The sequence below is a fragment of the Oncorhynchus nerka genome, linkage group LG12, assembly GCF_034236695.1.
Source record: "Oncorhynchus nerka isolate Pitt River linkage group LG12, Oner_Uvic_2.0, whole genome shotgun sequence".
NCBI lineage: Eukaryota > Metazoa > Chordata > Actinopteri > Salmoniformes > Salmonidae > Oncorhynchus > Oncorhynchus nerka.
The window spans coordinates 59,984,108-60,004,169 of NC_088407.1; the positions used below are offsets into that span (position 1 = coordinate 59,984,108).

Genomic DNA, 20,062 nt, shown 5'->3' on the forward strand with positions numbered 1-20,062 from the left:
GCTGTGGTGGTTCCTGTCCTGGACCTGTTCAGTTTGGTCTGATGTCCTCCTGTGCCCTCTCCATCTCTATGGGCTTCTCCCTTCTGGGACCTATAGTAACGTTATACTGCCAGGTATACAGGCTTATATAGCCACTGCCAGGTGTACAGGTAGAGAAAGAAGAGATTATTTTAGAAGAAAGACTGCCTTTATTTTGTCAAACAGTCTGGCACACTAACGACAGTGTGGTTCGGCTACATTAAGTTCTGTGAGCCACACCTACTTTAGTGTTATCCAGACAGTTGTGACACTTACCCTAAACTGGTGGCTTGAAGCTTTGGTAACAGCTGAAGAGGATGATAAAAAGCAGTGCCTCACCTCCCTGGAATATGATGTAGAACAGATAAAGGGGGCCAATAAACTCCGGGGGAAAGGCCAACTATTTGTTACATGGTTCACTCGACTGTATATTATTATTGATAGCTATGAATGGATACATGCCTCTTGGCCCCATCCTTGAACATATGAATACAGCAGTGCACTTACTGATGATTGACTTTGAAGATGGTGGACATGATGTATCCCAGCAGGTAGCCTGTCAGGGGCATCAGTGCAACTGCAGGCATGAGTTGGGGTGAGAAAACCACCCACACTGTTCCCCCAATGGAGATGCCTGACTTGACGCCAATGCCCATGTAGGCAATCTGTAAGATTCTTAGACCAACCTGTGGAGTTAAAGCTCTGCCAAATCAGGCATGCTTTTACATAGGCTGTCCATTCATGTCCTTTAGTAATTACAACATGCTGTATAAATGCATTAGAAACCAAATGTTATAAAAAGGTACACTCTTATACACTGTGTGTACAAAACATTAGTAGGTGCCAGGCGGTTTGAGTGTGTCAAGAACTGCAAACGCTGCTGGGTTTGTCACGCTCAACAGTTTCCTGTGTGTATCAAGAATGGTCCACCACCCAAAGGACATCCAGCCAACTTGACACAAATGTAAGAAGTATTAGAGCCAACATGGGCCAGCATCCCTGTGTAACACTTGACACCTTGTAGAGTCCATGCCCTGATGAATTGAAGGCTGTTCTGAGGGCAAAAGGGGGTGCAACTCATTAGGAAGGTGTTCCTAATGTTTTGTCCACTCAGTGTCTCTCTCCAGACATGTCACTTTTTTGGTCAAAAATACAAGACCTGTGATCAGATTCACAAAACCTTCTTAAGAAGAAATTTATTCTTAACTGACATTTTTTTATTAACTATAGACATATGAAGAAAGTTAAGCAAAGTTGCTATTCCTCAAAAAGGTTATTGGAAATGTTCTTTCGTTATTTCTTATGTTTCTCCTTAAGCAAAAAGTTAAGAAGTTAGATTATAAAACATTTTGGGATTTTTTCTTATTCTAAAATAGCTAGACCCTTTTAAACTCAGGGTAGTGAGAGAATACGCTCATAAAGCAATTGAACATGTTTCATTGACTCACAAACTTAATCTGAGTTTCAGTATAGATTATTTTAAACCCAAGAACATGTTTTAGAACAGTAATCTCAGTAGGAAATATGCTAACATGATTGTCATCCGAGATATCAACCTTCCCAAGTTCTCTCACGTCACCCCGCTCCTCCGCTCCCTCCACTGGCTTCCAGTTGAAGCTCGCATCCGCTACAAGACCATGGTGCTTGCCTACGGAGCTGTGAGGGGAACGGCACCTCAGTACCTCCAGGCTCTGATCAGGCCCTACACCCAAACAAGGGCACTGCGTTCATCCACCTCTGGCCTGCTCGCCTCCCTACCACTGAGGAAGTACAGTTCCCGCTCAGCCCAGTCAAAACTGTTCAATGGTGGAACAAACTCCCTCACGGAACAGCGGAGTCAATCACCACCTTCCGGAGACACCTGAAACCCCACCTCTTTAAGGAATTGTAGGATAAAGTAATCCCTCTCACCCCCTCCCCTGAAAAGATTTAGATGCACTACTGTTCCACTGGAGGTCATAAGGTGAATGCACCAATTTGTAAGTCGCTCTGGATAAGAGCGTCTGCTAAATGACTTAAATGTAAATGTTAAATGTAGATAGATAGCTAGCTAAATCGGTTGCCTAGCAACAAACATTTTAAGTTTGTAATAATATACACTGCTAAAAAAAATAAAGGGAACACTAAAATAACACCTCCTAGATCTGAATGAATGAAATATTCTTATTAAATACTTTTTTCTTTACATAGTTGAATGTGCTGACAATAAATTCACACAAAAATGATCAATGGAAATCAAATTTATGAACCCATGGGAGGTCTGGATTTGGAGTCACACTCAAAATTAAAGTGGAAAACCACACTACAGGCTGATCCAACTTTGATGTAATGTCCTTAAAACAAGTCCAAATGAGGCTCAGTAGTGTGTGTGGCCTCCACGTGCCTGTATGACCTCCCTACAACGCCTGGGCATGCTCCTGATGAGGTGGCGGATAGTCTCCTGGGGGATCTCCTCCAAGACCTGGACTAAAGCATCCGCCAACTCCCGGACAGTCTGTGGTGCAACGTGGCGTTGGTGGATGGAGCGAGACAGGATGTCCCAGATGTGCTCAATTGGATTCAGGTCTGGGGAACGGGCGGGCCAGTCCATAGCATCAATGCCTTCCTCTTCCAGGAACTGCTGACACACTCCAGCCACATGAGGTCTAGCATTGTCTTGCATTAGGAGGAACCCAGGGCCAACCGCACCAGCATATGGTCTCACAAGGGGTCTGAGGATCTCATCTCGGTACCTAATGGCAGTCAGGCTACCTCTGGCGAGCACATGGAGGGCTGTGCGGCCCCCCAAAGAAATGCCACCCCACATCATGACTGACCCACCGCCAAACCGGTCATGCTGGAGGATGTTGCAGGCAGCAGAACGTTCTCCATGGCGTCTCCAGACTCTGTCACGTCTGTCACATGTGCTCAGTGTGAACCTGCTTTCATCTGTGAAGAGCACAGGGCGCCAGTGGCGAATTTGCCAATCTTGGTGTTCTCTGGCAAATGCCAAACGTCCTGCACGGTGTTGGGCTGTAAGCACAACCCCCACCTGTGGACGTCGGGCCCTCATACCACCCTCATGGAGTCTGTTTCTGACCGTTTGAGCAGACACATGCACATTTGTGGCCTGCTGGAGGTAATTTTGCAGGGCTCTGGCAGTGCTCCTCCTTGCACAAAGGCGGAGGTAGCGGTCCTGCTGCTGGGTTGTTGCCCTCCTACGGCCTCCTCCACATCTCCTGATGTACTGGCCTGTCTCCTGTTAGCGCCTCCATGCTCTGGACACTACGCTGACAGACACAGCAAACCTTCTTGCCACAGCTCGCATTGATGTTCCATCCTGGATGAGCTGCACTACCAGGGCCACTTGTGTGGGTTGTAGACTCCGTCTCATGCTACCACGAGAGTGAAAGCACCGCCAGCATTCAAAAGTGACCAAAACATCAACCAGGAAGCATAGGAACTGAGAAGTGGTCTGTGGTCACCACCTGCAGAACCACTCCTTTATTGGGGGTGTCTTGCTAATTGCCTATAATTTCCACCTGTTGTCTTTTCCATTTGCACAACAGTATGTGAAATTTATTGTCAATCAGTGTTGCTTCCTAAGTGGACAGTTTGATTTCACAGAAGTGTGATTGACTTGGAGTTACATTGTGTTGTTTAAGTGTTCCCTTTATTTTTTTGAGCAGTGTATTTGAGATGTTTGTGAGAAAATCATTCAATCTCGAGATATTGTTGAGGAATTGAATTTTCAAACTATATTATGAACTTCTTATTTTTTTTTCTGAAGAAGCTACTTAAGTTTTTGTGTAAGAATTGTGAATCTGGGACCTGTATTTCAGTTTACTTTTATTATGATCTGAGCGTATTGTGGTACACAATGGTTGATGGCTATGCCAATGGCACAGGGCACTAGTGTCATGATGAGAGCTATGGTGATGCCGGTGTGAGGCACAGCATTTTCCAAGTTATTGAAGCTATGACAATATAGGAAGAGCAGCAGAGGCATCATACCCAGGGCCAAAACAGTAGAACATGTGGTCATTACAATGTTGTAGGATATAAAGAGAAGGGGGAATTAAACTTTTTATAATTTTCATTCCATATTTTATTAACTGAGTTTGTGTGATTTTTTTGTTGTTTAGCATTCATGCCATGTGCAAAATTATTTAAACATTTGCATTTTTCTATTGTGAAACAAATTTACTTTCAAGAAGTTACCATTTAGGTTTTGTCCGACATGTTAATAGCCTCTGTGGCCTGACGTAAATGTGCTGAAAACCCTCAGCAGCCTGATGGAGCAGACTGCTGTAATCTCCTCACAACAGACATATCAATGAGTTTCATTTGAGGTTCATGTCACCCTTCAGGGCCAGGGTGAAGATGTTGGAGAGGTTTCCCCCCGGACAGCAGCCACAGATCAGCATGGTCACACCCTCTATGGGGCCCAGCTGGAAGATACATAGACTGACCAGGTCAATCCAGGTGAAAGCTATGATCCCTTATTGATGTCACTTGTTAAATTACTTGTTCAATCACTGTAGATGAAGGGGAGAAGATATGTTGAAGAAGGATTTTCAAGCTTTGAGACAATTGAGATATGGATTGTGTATGTGTGGGCAAGACAAAAAATTGCGTCAAGAACTGCAACGCTGCTGGGTTGGGGGGGTACAACTCAATATTAGGAAGGTGTTCCTAATGTTTAGTATACTCAGTGTATAATGTATCACTCAATTCAAACGCACAATTCATATACAAGATGAAACTTGAACAGCAATATCAATTAATGTATTTTGCTACCAGGTGACATTTCACCTCAAAATATGATTAAAATATGTCCTGTAATGTTGAATGACTCTGTAGCTATGCAGATAATGTCTCACCAGTCCAGAGAGTTAGTAGACTACTCTATAAATGCATGCCATTGTCACTCAGTTCTGACCATGCAGCGGTTAGTATTACCCTTTGGAATTTCTTTGGGCGCTCTAAGATATTCTCCTTGTGACTTTCAGCTGCTAGGATAAGGGGCAAATCATTTTTTTAAGAATATGCCACTTTCTTTGTGACTAAGGAGCAAACATAGCAATGTTAGCATAATGAATTGGATGAGTAGGATTTGTTTTTCTAGATGCTTTGCTATCCTTATGCGATTCCATAGGCACCCACTGACAGGCTGGGGATATGAGGGGGGAAAGTTAGGACGATTCTAAGGGGCCTGTGACTGACGGGCCCTAAAAAATTATTAGAACATTAGGTAAAGTGTTTTCAATATTCAATTATTAACCTATCATCATTAATATAATATTTTATTTACAATGTACTAACCCCCCCACCTCCTCACCCTTTATTTAGATTAAATAGTTCGGTCCTGCCCCCAAACCAGGCGTAAACGGTACACGCTAGCAGTGAACTGTGAGTGAGGACTGACGGTGGAGCATCATGTCTCAGCTTCCTAAAGAAAAATCTGGCTTCCAAAAAAACGTAAAGAAAGACAGGTGAGAGAAAAGAAAGGGCGACAGTATGTCACCCAATTTTTCACAAAGGAAGGAGGGTGTAGTCCGTGAGTGGTGAAAATTAACCTGTTAGCTGGTGAAAGAGGCAACTTTTGCTCCCCTGACATTAGTTACTAAATATTGTCACAGAAAAGTGTTTACATTTTGCTCCTCTTTTTGCTGTCATTTAATCAATGCAGGCAACATTTTTGCAAGCTATTCATACTAAATCAGTTGTCCCTGCCTCTGCCTGGTGCCGGTCCCAACAGATGCAGCTTCAGGCTCAACAGCCCTGTCTCCTCATCTCCATACCCCCGAAGCAGCCCTACTCCCAACTGAAGGAGGTGAGCAGCATTGTGTTCAATGACATATCATTTGGCATAATTGCAGGTACTGCAATGCATTGAGGACAGGAATGTGATTCTACAGTCAGGAAAAATCTCACTTGACACAGAGGCAGCCAATATCAGAGCCGTAAAGGAAGAGATGCAGGCTCTTAGAGATGGATGTGAGTCTCTCCTGTCTGAGGCAACAATGACTGCTACGCAAATGGATGTTTAACCTCAAGGAACACAGCTGTCAGAGGAAAAGGAAGAGATTCCATGATGAGACCTCTCAAGAGGAGACAGCTCAGGAAAGTGCAGCAAAGGTGTTTTGGAACACAGTGTTTTTTACTGCTATGGACAACATCATAAGTGACTTGGACACTACTGCAAACATTTTTGAATAATTTTCTGCTGTTCTGAAAGTTGGGCAGATTAGTGAGGATAAAGTCCCTTCTGTGTGCCAACCACTGATCATGAAGTATTCCAGAGATCTTACACCTGAGTTTCAAAATGAAGTAAGACACCTGAACACTGTATATGCTGCCACTTCCCCCCCTAACTTATTCCCTCTTGGTCTCCGGAATGCAATTTGTTAGATGCAGCTGCAAAGCATTTTTGGAGAAGTGTGCATTGATTTACATATATTTTTATATTATATTTTTCAGTAAGCTAAAACTGATTAAAAAACGATTTGAGGTCCACTAAGTCTTGCCATGCTGTCAATTGAAAGTCAGTTAGCTGGAAAGCTGGACTTGATCAGTGACTTTGCTAGCAAGAAGGCTCGGTGCTGGGCTCTTGGTGAGTAAGGCTGAGCAAGGGCCAGTGATAACTGTTAAATGGCATGGCTATGGATATTGGATCGCTACACACATGATGCCCACAGGCTGAGAACAAGACTGAGTACAAGATATATCTCAATTAATGGCTGGATTGCCATAAAATTTGTTGTGCACCATCAAGAACCCAAGTGGAAGAAACCTGTTGATTTGATGACCACTTGACCTTTCCTCTAGCGCCACCATCAGGCCTTTTCATTTACATTTTGTTTTCCATTTTCCATTTTTACAGCTGCTTATTTTCTAGTTGGTATGTATACTTAGTTCTGCTGCTGAATTTATTATTTTGTTTGTTATATCATTCTATAGATTGTTAATTTATTTTAATTGAAGAGGTTAATGTATATTTAAGTTAATATTAATGAAGAACTTAAAATAAATCTAAGAGGATTTTCCATTCAAGAATTTTACCATAAAACGTACATTTAGACTGTAAAAGACAGCCTTTAGCACATTTCTTATAGAGGGTATCAGTCTTGCATCAAAAAGTGAATTCCACTGTATGCAGAATGTTGCATGCATGTCTGCACAGTGTTATATTTTCACAGCTCACTATCAGTAAATATTGTACACTAAATATTGGACTACAAGAGAGTTGCAAGCCTGCAAGGTAGAGTTATTTAAAGCTTTGAATGAGACAATTGGGTTCTGGAAGTGTGTGGTTACAGCAATTGTGCAGGGTTGGTGTGGCCTGTGGTGGTGGGGCCCAATGTGATATCTTTTCATGGGGCCCAAAACCCCTGGCGGCGCCCTTGTTGACAGGGCCTCTCATCAACCTGTGCTATTTCAGACAGCAACAAACAGGCACAGTGCCCCAAAAAATAGATGCAGTGGTGTGCCCAATCATACATGCATTCTTTGAGGCTTTTTCCAAGATGGCGCAGCAGTAAAACATATTTGTTTTTGTCCCATGTCCAATTTCTTTTTAGTTTTTTGTTGTTGTATACATTTCATTATATTTCAATCTATTTTTTCAATTTTCGAATGAAATATACCTTCCTGCAACCCACCTCACCCAATGTGGTACAGATCTGCTATTTTTTAGACCTTATAACTGGAACTTCCATCAGAAGCTAGCCAGCTAATGAGCTACTAGCTATTTAGTCATTGATAGCTACTGCTAGAGGTCTTTACCTTTAGCACGGACACCAGCCGCGATAGCCTGGTATTATACCTGCTAGTCTGAACAGCGCAATATCAGCCCTGAGCATATCAGACTGCTTTTTTCCTCCCACTACATCACCGGATTCCTGCCGCAAGCTCTGGACCATTACACCGGATCTTCGCAGCTAGCTAGCTGCTACCAAGTGGCTATTGTGGCTAACGTCCAGAAGCATGCAACAGTTAGCCTCAAGCATCACGACTGGTCTGCTGATCCGCTGACGTAATTCGGCCGATGTGCTCTCAACCAGCCTCTGCGTCGTGGATGTGGTGAAGATCCATCTGCTAGCCTCGGTCTGCTAGCTTCCTGAACACTGTCTCCCGCTCACCTAGCATAGTAATCGACTACCGAACGGCTCCCTGTTTCATTTACTGCTGCTCATTGGTCCTATGATCACTCGGCTACACAGCTGATGCCTGCTGGACTGTTCATTAACACAGTACTTCATTTTGTTTATCTGTCGGCCCCAGCCTCAAACTCAGGCCTTGTGTGTAGCTAACTGACCCTCTCTGCCCATTTATCGCCATCTACCCGTTGTTGTTGTCTTAGCTGTTTACTGTTGTCTGTCGTCTCACCCGTTGTTGTCTTAGCTCCCCCAATCAACACCTGGGATTGCTTTATGCCTCTCATTAATGTCAATATGCCTTGTATACTGTTATTTAGGGCAGCTCTCATTGTTTTATTCTACTGCGGAGCCCCTAGTCCTGCTCAACATGCCTCAGATAGCCCCACCCCCCACACATGCGGAGACTGCACCTAGCTTAACTAGCACCTCCAGAGATGAAACCTCTCTCATCGTCACTCAATGCCTAGGTTTACCCCCACTGTACTCGCACCCTACCAAATCTGTACACTATGCCCTGAATCTATTCTACCACGCCCAGAAATCTGCTCCTTTTATTCTGTGTTTCTAAAGCACCAGGCGACCAGTTCTTATAGCAATTAGCCATACCCTCAACCTACTCCTCCTCTGTTCCTCTTGTGATGTAGAGTCCCTGTGTGTCGCCAGGCGCTCTCATTTGCAGACTTCTACAACCGTAAAAGCCTTTGATTCATGCATGTTAACATCAGAAGCCTCCTCTTTAAGTTTGCTTTATTCACTGCTTTAGCACACTTCGCCAACCCTGATGTCCTAGCCGTGTCTGAATCCTGGTTTAGGAAGGCCACCAAAAATCCAGAAATTTCCATCCCCAATTACAACATTTTCCATCAAGACAGAACTGCCAAAGGGGGCGGAATTGCAATGTACTGTAGAGATAGCCTGCAGAGTTCTGTCATACTATCCAGGTCTATTCCCAAACAGTTTGAGCTTCTGCTTTTAAAGATCCATCTCTCCAGAAATAAGTCCCTCACTGTTGCTGCTTGTTATAGACCCCCATCAGCTCCCAGCTATGCCCTGGACACCATATGTGAATTGATTGCCCACCATCTATCGTCAGAGTTCGTACAGCTAGGTTACCTAAATTGGGATATGCTTAAACCTCTTAGAGCTACCCCCTACTTTTTTCAATTTCCGCCTGAAGACATACCCAAATCTAACAGCCTGTAGCTCAGGCACAGAATCAAGGATATGCATATTATTGGTACCATTTGAAAGAAAACACTCTGAAGTTTGTGTAAATGTGAATTGAATGTAGGAGAATATAACAATAGATCTGGTTTAGATAATACAATGAAAAAAAAACATACATTTTTTTATTGTTGTATCATTATCTTTAAAATGAACAAGACAAAACAAACATTCAGATAGGATGATGGGGACAATTTCAGTGAAAAACATAAGAGGGCAACAGTACTTGTGCAAAGTTTCAGAATGATAACTTCCAAAATGAGTGTGCTACATGACATTTATCATGAAGTGACCCAGGTGTCCCACACAAGTAGCCCAAATGTACCCAAGTGGCCAAATTGGTGAAGTTATACATTTTGAATGGAATAACTATATACAAAATACCAAAATTGGTATTCTAACACACCCCCCCCCAAAAATTGAGAAAAAATATATACATTTACAAAATAACACTTTCAATATTTGGAAGACCTGCAGTCCTCTACACACAATATTATGCTGCTGATGCAGGTGCCATAGCACATCCATGCCTTCAGAAATACATTTGGGCAGATGAACACCACTTGTGGCAGGAGCTGGATGAACCAGCTTCAGTGGGGTATGGACACCTTGGCACTGGGGTCTCCCATTCAGAGTCAGTGTCACCGTGAAAGAAAATGTTCAGTTAGAATAGTTTCACATATGAGCCCTGTATCAACAGGTATAATAAACATATATATATAGAGTACAGGGAACATAAGGCTGAATATATTATTATAGACCTGCTACATCTACTGTCTAATTTATATTATGACATTTCAGCTAGATCTACTGTCTCTATTATATTATGACAGACCAGCTAGCTCTACTGTCTTTATTATATTACAACAGACCAGCTGTATCTATTGTCTCCATTTCACTTTGGCATTGTTGTGGGCCTGCCCTCCCCTCAACAGCCTCAAATAGGCTATTTCATTTCACAAATCATATTTTATGTTTTATATTATATTATTTATAGCATGAGAAGAACTTACCAGTCCAAAACGATGTCCTCTCCGTTCAAAATATATTCCTCCATTTGGGAATTGCTAAATGATTCGTCCTCGATCAATTTCTTCTAAAATTGTGTGTACATCTGTATATCTAGACTTAGATTTAGCTTTCCCTGACTTAGTCGCCATACTGATTGATATATAAACAGCTGAATATGCGCTTTACCAAAACAACGCTGTGCGCAACATGCGTTGCTCCTTCCGGTATGAAACTTCCCAAATCCAGCTGATGTTCTGAAAGAGATGCAAAATCTGGATCCCTACAAATCAGCTGGGCTAGACAATCTGGACCCTCTCTTCCTAAAATTATCCACCGCCATTGTTGCAACCCCTATTACTAGTCTGTTCAACCTCTCTTTCGTATCGTCTGAGATTCCTCTTCAAAGTGGGAGACACTCTAGACCCAAACTGTTACAGACCTATATCCATCCTGCCCTTCCTTTCTAAAGTCTTCGAAAGCCAAGTGAAGAAACAGATACCAGACCATTTTGAATCCCACAGTACCTTCTCCGATATGCAATCAAGTTTCTGATCTGGTCACGGGTGCACATCAGCCACGCTCAAGGTCCTAAACGATATCATAACCACCATCGATAAAAGACAGTACTGTGCAGCCGTCTTCATCGACCTGACCAAGGCTTTCGACTCTGTCAATCACCACATTCTTATCGGCAGACTCAACTGCCTTGGTTTCTCTAATGACTGCCTCGCCTGGTACACCAACTACTTCTCAGATAGAGTTCAGTGTGTCAAATCGGGCTGTTGTCCGGACCTCTATGGGGGTGCCACAGAGTTCAAGACTCTTTTCTCTGTATATGTCAATTATGTCGCTCTTGCTGCGGGTGATTCTTTGATCCACCTCTATGTAGACGACACCATTCTGTATACATCTGGCCCTTCTTTGGACACTGTGTTAACCTGTTTGGGATAGGGGGCAGCATTTTCACGCTCGGATGAAAAGCGTGCCCAGCGTAAACTGCCTGCTACTCAGGCACAGAAGCTAATATATGCATATTATTAGTAGATTTGGATAGAAAACACTCTGAAGTTTCTAAAACTGTTTGAATGATGTCTGGGAGTATAACAGAACTCATATGGCAGGCGAAAACCTGAGAAAAATCCAACCAGGAAGTGGGAAATCTGAGGTTTGTAGTTTTTCAACTCATTGCCAATCGAATATACAGTGTCTATGGGGTCGTATTGCACTTCCTAAGGCTTCCCCTAGGTGTCAACAGTCTTTAGAACCTTGTTTGAGGCTTCTACTGTGAAGGGGGCGAGAATGAGAGCTGATTGAGTAAGAGGTCTGGCAGACTGGCATGAGCTGATCACGTGCATGCCCGTGAGAGGTAGCTGCGTTCCATTGCATTTCTGAAGACAAAGGAATTCTCCCGTTGGAACATTATTGAAGATTTAGGTTAAAAACATCCTAAAGATTGATTCTATACATCGTTTGACATGTTTCTACGAACTGTAATATAACTTTTTGAACTTTGTCTGAACTTTCACCTGGACTTGCCCGCGCCTCGTGATTTTGGATTTGTGATCTAAACGCGCTAACAAAAGGAGGTATTTGGACATAAATGATGGACTTTATCGAACAAAACAAACATTTATTGTGGAACTGGGATTCCACAAGTGCATTCTGATGAAGATCATCAAAGGTAAGTGAATATTTATAACGCTATTTCGGACTTTTACGGACTCCACAACATGGCGGGTATCTGTATGGCTTGTTTTTGTGACTGAGCGCTGTACTCAGATTATTGCATATTTGAAATATTGAGTGCTTAGGTTTAGAGGGTCTACACCAGAAGGTATATAGTGTGTGCAATTAAGCTTGGAATATGCTGAGTGCAGGGAAAGTGATCACGTGGCAGGTATTGATAAGGGGAGAGAGCTGTGGATTAGTGATGAAGGGGGTCGAGGTCAGGTCATGTTAAGGGAGAAAGAACCGTTTATGGCCCGTATCACTTAGTTTCCTGCCTAGCGGTAAAGATACAATGTTTGTTCAGATGTGTAGGAGGAGACTCAGCCTAGGAGAAAGGGTTAAATATCAGTGCTTGTGTGAACAATGTATTTGTCTAATGCAGCTGTATTGACCCTCTGGGAAAAATAAAGTTGGTTAAGCTTTCATATTGTCCGTTGAGTTTTTCCTCTGAAAATTAGAACCTAACAATGGTCTCTTAACATCATGTTGAGTCCAGATGTTTTTGTTTTCACAAGACACATACAGTTATTTTATTGCCCTTACTAATTTGTAATCCAGAAAAACTCAAGCTAGATCTCCTTTATGTGTAAATAGGTTACTTTCATGCAGGCCCTGTCTGTTTTAAACGCACTAGTACTTAAATGTCACTGTATTCCAACTAGTTGTTATTATAGTCCATATGATGTAAGAGAAAAATTAAGCACAGAACAATCCCAAAATATAATACAATTACTAATGAAGTTGGTTATCATGACACCTCAAGGCACTGTCATTATTTTAAAAGTATTTTCTTACCTTTATTGTGTACAGTCTTGTGATGTTCAAATCTTTGGTTCGCTTTGTTCTTTGTCTCTCCTCTCTCACTCCCCCTGTCGCTCCCCTCTCTCTTACACACACACACACGTTCCCCATCCCGCCTCACATTCTTCTCTAGAACCCCTTTGCTTTCTATCTAGAACCCCCTCACATGGCATTATGGTCACATGGTACGGGGGTCTAAATCCTGAACAACAGGCTGCATCTCCAAAATCATAACTATCATTCATTTCTGTACTCATCCATGCCTCCAGAAAACAGGTCCGCGAATTTGCAGAGCCACATTAATTTACAGAAATACTCATAATAAACATTGATAAAAGATACAACTGTTATGCATGGAATTATAGATACACTTCTCCTTAATGCAACCGCTGTGTCAGATTTTTAAAAAAACTTTACGGAGAAAGCAAACCATGCAATAATCTGAGTACAGCCTTTAGACAACAAAGCAGCCAAAAAGATACCCGCCATATTTGGTAGTCAACATTACTCAGAAATAGCATTTTAAATATTCACTTAGCTTTGATGATCTTCATCAGAATGCACTCCAAGGAATCCCAGTTCCACCATACCGAGGCTGTGGCACTCTGCCAGACCACTCACTCAAAGAGCCCTTATGAGCCCCTCCTTTAGAGTAGAATCCTCAAAACAGGTTCTAAATACTGTTGACATCTAGTGGAAGCCTTGGGAAGTGAAACGTAACTAATATCATTCTAACTTCAATGGGGGCTGAGTTGAAAAACTACAAACCTCAGATTTCCCACTTCCTGGTTGGATTTCAGGTTCTCAGGTTTTCGCCTGCCATATGAGTTCTGTTATACTCACAGACATCATTAAAACTGTTTTAGAAACGTCAGAGTGTTTTCTATCCAATATTAATAATAATATGCATATATTAGCATCTGGGACAGAGTAGGAGGCAGTTCACTCTGGGCACGCTATTCATCCAAAAGTGAAAATACTGCCCCTATCCCAAAAAGATTAATGTGAGTCTGGAAGGAGAGTTTACAGTCTAGCCAGGCACCTAGGTATTTATAGTTGTCCACATATTCTAAGTCAGAAACGTCAGAACTGATGCTAGTCGGGCGGGTGGGTAGCGATTGGTTGAAGTGCATGCATTTAAATAGACTAGTATTTAAGAACAGTTGGAGGCCACGGAAGGAGTGTTGTATGGCGTTGAAGCTCGTTTGGAGGTTTGTCGGAACCCTCAACAACATCCGCTGAAAATGCAGAGCTCGAAATTCAAAATATTTTTATTTAACTAATATAAATATTTAACTTTCATACATTCACAAGTACAATACACCAAATTAAAACTGAACTTTTTGTTAATCTACCCTTCGTGTCCAATTTCAAAAAGGCTTTACAGCAAAAGCACACCATATGATTATGTTAGGTCAGAGCCTAGTCACAAAAACACATACAGCCATTTTCCAGCCAAAGAGAGGAGTCACAAAAAGCAGAAATAGAGATAAAATGAATCACTAACCTTTGATGATCTTCATCAGATGGCACTCATAGGACTTCATGTTACACAATACATGTATGTTTTGTTCGATAAAGTTCATATTTATATCCAAAAATCTCAGTTTACATTGGCTCGTTATGTTCAGTAATGTTGTGCCTCGAAAACGTTAGCCAGCTAGCTAACATTAGGCACCTAGAATTCTAACATATATGTTTTGTAAATTCGTAACATGTAATACGAAGTGTAAATAGTAATATATCACAAGAAATGGGTGATGGACCACAAATGAATACATATCATACTAAACGCAGTACCTTGGATTTACATACTGTGGTGTACAGCAGGTCAGCCACCAGGGGGAGACTCGCCGAGGCCTGGTAACAGATGGAGTATACATCACGAGGCGATGGCTCAATCTGCTGGACGTGCCATGTCTCGACGGGCTCTCCAGCCAGAACTAATTGGGGATGATTGGGAGCTGGTGAGTAATCAAGGGCGGATTGCTCACCAGCTGTGCAAGGACCATAAAGCTGCCAAAATGGCAGCACACAGGAGAAATGGGAGAAGAAAGGACTCCCGTGGTATTGTTGACGGTTGCAGAAGTAGGAAGAGGGAGTTCAGTTTTTTGCCCGACAGGATACAACCAGACCCAGAATACCAGAAGACGGCATCCCGGAGAGGGTCTCATAGGGGAGACCTATCCTTTTCTTTTTTTACCTATTATTTAAATAAACACCCTTGAAACTGAGCTAATCTTTCTCTGTCCATGTCTGATATGGGTAAACGTCTTGACCAAACCCACTGGTCTGCCACAATACAGAATAATACAAAATGCTCTGAGACCAGGTTGCAACTGTACACCTGGCCAAATCATCCTGCAGGTCAGCTGATGCAGGCAGGCAGTTCACAAGAATGCATTTTACCACACCAAGTGAGCTATGTGTTGCAATTGCAGTTCTTTGGCAAATCGTAGCTATTTGAGAAAGCTCCAGCTTAAATGTATATTAAATTACTATGAAATGTACTCGATATACACGGAGTATACAAAATATTAGGGACATTCCTTCCATGACATAGAAGGTAGCAGTGTGTGGGGAAAATCACTGGGGAAGCCAGGAAAAAGCCATATTACAACCTACAGTGTCTTCAGAAAGTATTCATACCCCTTTCCATACCCCCTTCCACAGTTGTTGTGTTACAGCCTGAATTCAAAATGGATCAAATACATTTTTCCATCAACCATCTACACACAATACCCCATAATGACAGTGAAAACATGTTTTTAGAAATTTGTACAAATGTATTGAAAATTAAGTATGGAAATAAGTATTTCACAACCCTGAGTCAATACATATTAGAATCACCTTTGGCAGCGATAACAGCTGTGAGTATTTCTGGCTAAGTCTCTAAGAGCTTTCCACACCTGGATTGTGCAACATTTGCAAATTATTATTTTCAAAATTCTACAAGCTCTGTCAAATTGATTGTTGATCATTGATATACAACCATTTTCAAGTCTTGCCATAGATTTTCAAGCAGATTTAAGTCAAACTCGGCCACTCAGGAACATTCCCTGTCTTTTTGGTAACCAACTCCAGTGGAATATTTGTGTTTCAGGTTATTGTCCTGCTGAAAGGTGAATTCATCTCCCAGCGTCTAGTGGAAAGCAGTGGAAAGCAGACTAACCAGGTTTTCCTCTAGAATTTTCCCTGTGCTTAATCCTGAACAATTCCCGAGTCCTTAATGATTACAAGCATACCCATAACATGATGCAGCCACCAGTATGCTTGAAAATATGGAGAATGGTACTCAGTAATGTGTTTTATTGGATTTGCCCCAAACATAACACTTTGTATTTAGGACAAAAAGTTAATTGCTTTGCAAAATGTTTTGCAGTATTACTTTAGTGCCTTGTTGCAAACGGGATGCATGTTCTGGAATATTTTTTAATCGGTACAGGCTTCTTTTCACTCTGTCAATTTGGTTAGTATTGTCGCGTAACTACAATGTTGTTGATCGATCATCAGTTTTCTCCTATCACAGCCATTAAACTCTAACTGTTTTAAAGTCACCATTGGCCTCATGGTGAAATCCCTGAGCAGTTTCTTTCCTCTTCGGCAACTGAGTTGATTCCACACCTCTGGTGAATACTTTATAAAGGCACTGTATGTGTTATGATAATTGCATTGTAGTTCATATGCCTTGCAACCGTGATATATAGGCATAATGCCGAGACAATAAGAAGACACAGTTGCAGAAAAAAATTCAACCACACCTTAATTTAATCACAAAACCGTCTACGAAGCATACTGCATGTAACAAGCAGTTACATGACCTACAGCATGGTCAAGCAAGTTAATGTTTCCAACATTCTTGGACTACTAAACAACTATTGACTTTGAACCACGCAGAGTTACCTACCGCATGTCGCAAAGAAAACGGTTACTGCCTCCACTATTCCAGCACCATTTCCACTTCAACAACATCAAATCACCTATCCTTAGTCTAGTACAGTGACAACTAAAATATACCAAAACAGTTTATTCCAATCAATATAAGCTAAATATGTGGCTGTCAATGGTTCTGATTTGTGTGTGTGTGTGTGCGTTTGTGCAAATAGAAAAAACATGTTGACTCACCCTACTTGTTGAGAAATGGTAATGGCATCCTCCTGTCTTTTATGCAGTGGTGTGTATTCATGGATGCCTAGGCAACACAGGCTTTCCCAAGAAAAAATATGAAAAGATACAAAATTATCTTTCGTCTCTCTCTGTGTTTCATAAATTTCCTTCAATTCGATTGTATCTCACAAGAGAAAGCATCCGACGAAACAACTACGGTCTCAATATGTGGAACTTATCTATCTGATGCTGTTTGGTCAAAAAGAGTATGACATTGTTGCTGCACCTAGTATTGAATGCAAGGGAAGCTAGCAAGCATTTGGCCTCCCTTGATAAAAAAATAACAAATAATAGCCAATCAGTGTTGAGCTAAACTGATGAGCTCAGCTGTGAATGGTCCTGGTGCACCCAAAAAAAAATGTAAAGGATTGTTTGTTTGGATTTGGCATCAGACCAAACTTGAATTGTTGCATGTTGTTGTCCTCCGGTGGCTAGCTAGGTAGCTAAAACTGTCCCTTTCCTAAAATAGCCACGGATGGAGATAGGGAGTTAGACTTGTGGTTTTACTTAATTCTCCCTACTGGCCAATGATTATAACAGCGATTCTGATCCAACCATAAATTCATACAATGTGCCCCTGGCCTGAGAGGATGGAAATTCAATACGTAGCAAATGTTAACTAGCTAACATAGTTATATATTTTTCTTGTACTTTATGCTATTTGCCTCATGACTCCTTGCGTGCTTTGTTGACTATTAACTTGCTTGTTTACCTAATCATGGGACAGACTGTTTGTTCCCATACTCGGGACTCCCATCATATTCTAACCACCTCTCGCCGGCTTTGTATTCATGTTACCTGATGAAATTGCTGTACAATATGATATTGTTGCCATCTAATGCACATTCAAATGTCATAAATCAACACTGCAGAGCTCTCCCTGTCCTCTGCTGTGCCCTGATTGTATTACTGCTGATGATATCTGGAAATGTGCAAATACACCCTGGCACATCTACTGTTGCTAACCCCAAATCTGACTTGTGCTCTGATGTCTGCTTCACTGATTTCTGCTCTCGTAAAAGCCTGGATTTTCTGCATGTTAACACTAGAAGCTTATTACCTAAAATCAATCCATTGAAAGTGTGGATTCACAGCTCCATTCCAGAAGTGTTGGTCATTACTGAGACATGGTTAAGAAAGAGTGTTTTGAACACTGATGTTAACCTTTCTGGTTATTACCTTTTTTCGGCAAGACAGATCTTCCAAAGGTGGTGGAGTGGCAATCTTTACCAAGGAACACCTTCAGTGCTTGGTTGTCTCCACCAAGTCTGTCCTCGAACATTTTGATTTGCTGGTTTTAAGCATTAAACTTTCAAATAGCTATTTGTTGACTGTCGCTGGGTGTTATCGTCCACCATTAGCGCTGGCCTGTATCCTAAATGCCTTAGGATCTCTCCTGGCCCCTTACACTGAGTCTAAATTTGTCCTGCTAGGTGACCTAAACTGGGACATGCTTAAACAACCTGACCAAGTCCTAAAGCAATGGGACTCCCCAAATCTCTCAGATTATCACCAATCCCACAAGGTATGACTCCAAACACCCAGAAAAGCTATAATCCTGATAGGTATCAGTCTGATGTTTTCTGTAATGACCTAAGTGATCACTGTTTTACAGCATGTCTTCGTAATGGCTGCTCAGTGAAACAACCTGTCCAGATTTGTCAAACACTTGCGAAAAAACTTTATTGAGCAAGCCTTCCTTCATGAACTGGCCTCTGTAAAATGTTGTAGAATCAGCTTGATCCCCTCTGTCGAAGACAGTTAGACCTTCTTTTTTAATATTTTCAGTGGTATTGTTAAATACGACCCATAAAGAAAATGAGAATTAAAAACAGGTTCAGCCCCTGGTTCAACAATGATCTGGCAGAGTTACTCCACCTCGAGAATTCCATTTTGCAAAAGGCTTGGCACACGCATACTCAGGCTATCCGGCATTCAGGAAGGGCAAAGTTAGTTATTTTAAGGGGCAGTTCACGCTCTCTGGATGTAACCCAAAGATGTTCTGGAAAATGGTTAAAGACCTGGAGAATAAACCCTCCTCCTCATAGCTGCCCATGTCCCTTAATGTGGATAATGTGGTTGTTACTGACAAGATGCACATGGCTGAGCTCTTTAAATCACCGCTTCATTAAGTCAGGATTCCTATTTGACTCAGCCATGCCTCCTTGCCCATCCAACATTTCCTCATCTCCCACCCTTTCTAAAGTGGCTAGCCCCAACGCTACTCCCTCTTTTTCCCCTGCCCCACTACAAAGTTTCTCCCTGCAGGCGGTCACTGAGTCTGAGGTGCTAAAGGAGCTCCTTAAACTTGACCCCAAAAAAACATTAGGGTCAGATGGTTTAGACCCTTCTTTAAGGTTCCTGCCCCTATCATCGCCAAGCCTTTCTCTGACCTTTTTAATCTGTCTCTCCTCTCTGGGGAGGTTCCCATTGCTTGGAATGCAGCCACGGTGTGTCCATTACTTGGGAGATTGAGCTGATCCCACCTGTTATATCCCAATTTCTATTTTGCCCTGTTTATCAAAAGTGTTGGAAAAACTTGTCAATAATCAACTGACTTGGTTTCTTGATGTCTATAGTATTCTCTCTGGTATGAAATCTGGTTTCCGCTCAGGTTATGGATGTGTCACTGCAACCTTAAAGGTCCTATATGATGTCACCATTGCCCTTGATTCTAAGCAATGTTTGTGCTGCTATTTTTATTGACTTGGCCAAAGCTTGTGATACGGTAGACCAGGGGTGGGCAACTCCAGTCCTTGGGGGCCTGATTGGTGTCACACTTTGTCTCCATCCCTAGCAACCACAGCTGATTAATTAAATTGATCATGATTAGGTGATTATTGGAGTCAGGTGTGTTAGCTTGGGCAGGTGCAAAACTGTGACACCAATCAGGCCCTCGAGAACTGGATTTGCCCAACCCTGCGGTAGACCATTTCATTCTTGTGGGCCGGCTAAGGAGTCTCTGAGGGGTC

The 20,062-nt window shown here is 42.0% G+C and overlaps 1 pseudogene; it reads right to left on the bottom strand.

Moving 5' to 3' along the window:
• Window positions 1–295: 295 nt before the first annotated feature.
• LOC115138798 (hepatic sodium/bile acid cotransporter-like) lies at window positions 296–15,080 on the bottom strand (annotated as a pseudogene).
• Between the last annotated feature and the right edge of the window lie 4,982 nt (window positions 15,081–20,062).